The sequence below is a fragment of the Calidris pugnax genome, unplaced genomic scaffold, assembly GCF_001431845.1.
Source record: "Calidris pugnax isolate Ruff unplaced genomic scaffold, ASM143184v1 scaffold39, whole genome shotgun sequence".
In the NCBI taxonomy this organism is placed as follows: Eukaryota; Metazoa; Chordata; class Aves; order Charadriiformes; family Scolopacidae; genus Calidris; species Calidris pugnax.
The window spans coordinates 2,303,075-2,307,418 of record NW_015090828.1 but is presented as its reverse complement, the minus strand read 5'-3'; positions in this window follow the sequence as shown (position 1 = coordinate 2,307,418).

The following is a 4,344-nucleotide window of genomic DNA, read 5'->3' as shown; positions in this document are numbered from 1 at the left end:
TTTTGTTTACTCTTCTACTCTCCAGTATGTCCAGAAAACAAAAGAAATTTGATACTTCTTAAGGAAAAACATTCTGGAAGCAGCTTGAGGGATATGGGAGTTACTATGGGCTCCAGATTTCATGCTTTTTGGCTGACTTTACAGTCAGTTTGATTCTGCTTTCAGTGTGGAATACTAATACCATTTTTTTCAATGTATTTGTTTATTTTGCTGGGATTTCATAGCTTTTTAAACAGAAGCTCACAAAATGTCTCGATAGTGGCCATGGCAGTTCACAAGAACATTTTCTGATTCATTATTTCTCCTTTGACCAGCTCTATCTATCCTCTTCTTCCAATCTGTATTTAACAGATGAGTGCATCTCAGTAATGAACATTTGAGAATATCACAATCTGTGTGCATGGCAGTCCTCCAAGTGAAGGAGGCAAACTCTGTGGGAAGAACTCCTGGGTACTCATTTTACTGCTCAGCTTTAGGCATCTGTTTAATTGTTCCTAACAAGCTGAAGCAAAATGGACAGGCAGACACAATCAGATATACTTTAATTTGCATTTCTATGACATTTCCCATGCCAGGGTAGGGTTTGGCAGTCATTCTCTCCCTGCAGTATAAGAAAACACCAGGCTTGCTGTGAGTGGACTTCCCTTCTCTCCATGTGGTGTCTGAAAAGGGCAAAGGTAAGGCATGGAGAAACTTGCAGCCTTATTAAATCCAGCACCAAGTTGTGAGATGAACCTCTAACTAAAGTGTGTTGCACCTGATGGTTGTTTACTTCAGGATGATTTGGTTATTGGGATTCATTTGCTGTTATGCTCTTCAGGCAAACTGACTGATGAAAAGACATAGTATGATAAAATGAATAAATGATGCTGTGGAGATAGAAATAGAAGATATAGGTTAATGAGTAAGTATGTCTAAGTTAAAATCCCCAGACTGATCTCTGGCCCTGGCAGCCTGGGTGCACCCCAGCTGTAAGGCTGGCTGCAGTCAGCAGGAGCTGGCACTGGCTCCCTGGGGCCAGTTAAGGGTATCCCTGTCTGAACGTGGCAGATCTCTGCTCTGTGGCAGCCTTCCTGAAACCCCTGCTTTGATGCTGAGGACATATTTCTTCTTGAAGCAATAGCCAAGGGAAAGACAGGGTTCCCTGCATTTGTTTTACTGAAGTCATTCCTGTTCTAGATTTTGAGCTTGTTCTAGCTCTTTTCACTAGTGACATATGATGGTCTAGTGATGGTCCCCCCCAAGTTAAGGGATATATCTGTTTTCCTTGTGAAGGTCTCATGGGACCTACAAAGGGCTCCCCTGGAAAAACTAGTGGGAGTTTGATTCACAATAATGCTTTGATGTTCAGTGTTAGCCATTTACAAATACAGCCAGTTTAAAGGAACTGCATGAGCAGCCCAAGTTTCTTACTGTGCTTTTTGGGGTGGCTGGCTGTAAGAGTGAGTGCTGTAATCAGGCAAATAGCTCACAAGTCCTACATTTTCAGAAAGCTGTTAGAGAATTCATCACTATTGAGGTGATCTGTTTATATGCACTGACCCGCTTAATGCCATTTTTTTTTTAAGTGTGGGAATATTTCTAGCTCTTTTTGGGTGTTTGTGGTTGGGTGGTGGTTTTTTTTTTTCATATGACTGTTCCTGCATAGTTAGCTGGAGTCAACTTGAGGTTAAAGCTAATTTAAACAGGATGCTATATTTAGTATTTATGGTGCTAAAAGGATTATAGGAAAATAGATACTGCATAAGTGGCCATAATCTTCTCACTGTTTGTGATACTTGAGTGGCAGAGAATGGGGTGCCAATCTGAGATTAAAAATCTAATTTTAGGGAGCTAACAAGAGTCACATTGAAGCAAAAAAGTAAAGATGGATTAAATTTTGTGGACTTTATTTTTTTAATTGGGCCTCAGACCTGCTTAAAATCTTGCTATCAGAGCTTTAACCAAAGCCTGTGATTCGAAATTACATACTATTTCTATACACCAATTTAATAAAATCAGACTAGACCCTTCATGGAACAGCTAGGATGTATTTTCAGAGGTCAATTTTTCCACTGCTTGAAGTTTGACAAGCCACCTCTATGCCATTATTTGTGATTGCTGGAGCCGTTACTTAACCAGCTCCTCTTCTGTGTCGCTTCCAAAATGGCAGTGACAAGAAAGCCCAGCCCGGTCTGTGAGGAACCAAGAGGGACTGCAGCTCTGCAGCTCCAGTACTACCCCTTGGTCACAGTACAGCCACCTTCCCTGAAAAGACTTCCCAGTTAATTTATTCTCCATCACCTTGAGGGGAAAAAAAATTAAAAAAAAGAAACAGATGTGTGAATAGTAATGCTGTTTGCAGCCCTGGCCTTAATGGCTCTGTCAGGAAGGTGGGTTACTTCTGAAAAGCAAACAAATTTTAAACCAGGAAAATCCCATCAGTGCTTTGTAGATGAAACAGCTTCTCTGAGTTAAGCTGAGAGTGCAATTGGGGAAGAACTGGCTGCTAGAACATGAACACTATAGGAGCCTGGTGACTTGGTGAGAGGTAATGCACAGCACTGGCTTACTGGTGTTTGCTTACATTAACTGGGAATTATTCCACCTTCTTTCAGTCATATTTAATGGCTGCCAGCAGGAGGAGGGATGGATCTTGCATTCTCTGTGTGTCCAAAATGTAAGCAAAATTGGCATCTGGAGAATATCTGAACCGGGCTCCCTTTTATTCCTGCTTGTCTCTAGGCTTTAAAATAACAATTAAACCCTCTTAATGGGATTTGTGTGCCATATGGCACCTTCCCCACAGGATGACTCTTTCATGTTGCTATCCTGTCATTTGTCCATATCTACAGATAGTTTTCAGCCAGAAAAACAATATGCACCATCTAAAGACACCCAAGGAGAGATCGCCATCTCTTTGGATAGCTTGCTATTTGTATACCCTGTCTGAAGCATAATGCTCTCTTGTGGTGGTAAGTCAGCGGAATAGACTTCAGTGGCAAGCTCAGGTCTCTAAATTGAAGTTAGTAAATGCTCTAAGCAGGATTTAAGCATAGACTAGTAGGTAATATGATGCTGACATGCTTCTAGTCCTGAATTTCTTTTTTTGTTTTGTTTTGTTTACAATATTCTCATTTCTGATGATAATGAATTATCAGAAAGAACTGCAAAAGGACACCAATAAGCCAGTTTTATTATTTAGTCAATACAAAACAAGACACACTAAAGTATTGCTTGTCCTATTGATGCTTGCTTTTCCTTTTGTTTCATCCTAATCCCGTTTCAAAGCACAGAGGTTCAGCCAGCAGTAGTTAAACAGCTGTTTGCTGGTAGCTGGAGCCTTTAATTATGGGCAATGCCATGGGATTAATGTTTCAGTTTCAGTTGCTGGGTGGGCTTTCACTGGAGCCAAGAACCCTGGGTTTTTCCACTGATGTTTCTGGTTTCTAAATTCATCGCTGCTTCATGTGCTGCATTTATGAGTATGGCTGCTATATAATTTATAATTTCAAATGCCATCTTCAGGTGATAGTAGCAGAGGTGTTGGTGCCTGCCGTGGGATAGACAGATGGGGAAAGCAGAGTGTGTCTGTGTGTCTGCAATGCCCTCCAGTGTGCAGACTGCTTGTGTGCCTGTCACAGCCTGTAGGGTAACTGCATGGTGCCGAGCACAGGCCACCGTGGCTGGGTGGAAATAGGGCCATGGCAGTAGCCCTTTAGGAGGGTGAATTGTTGCACTGCCTTATTTGTTCATCTGTGGGTGGGCTGAGCAGTCTTCTGGAGGACCCTGCATCTGAATGAACAAAGGGACCGTAAAGGATCTGGTGCCTCCTAACTTAGACAAGTGAAGTTGGCTAGTGTGACTACCTTCAGCAAGCACACTGGGATCAGATCTGACCATGTCTGTGATGTGCTCCACTTTCTAACTGTTCTGTGCATGAGTTTGAAGAAAGCATTGGAACATTTCAAAGCAACTTTGGAGTGCACATAAAGGAAAGCTTTCTTAGCTTCACAAGGGTTGAACACTCTCCCCTGCTATTCAAGAACAAAATTTTACACTTGGTGTGCTTTTTTGTTTGTTTTTAAGTCCTGTCCTAGGTACTATATTGCAATTTATTATTATTTTTTTTTGCTTCTCTGCCAAAAGAGATTTGCTAATGGCCATCCTGCTGCTGTGGCAATTGCCTTTTCCTGCCTTAGGAATGGATCTTGATCTCTCAAACACCTGACATCGAAATCCTAGCTGATTCTCAGGGCTGCATGACTGTATTGGAACAGGACATAGGAGTGGGAGAAAGCTGGAGTTCACAGACAAGCAATTGTCCCTTGCTCAGCTGACAGGGTTTCATCTGGTCTTGCTTAC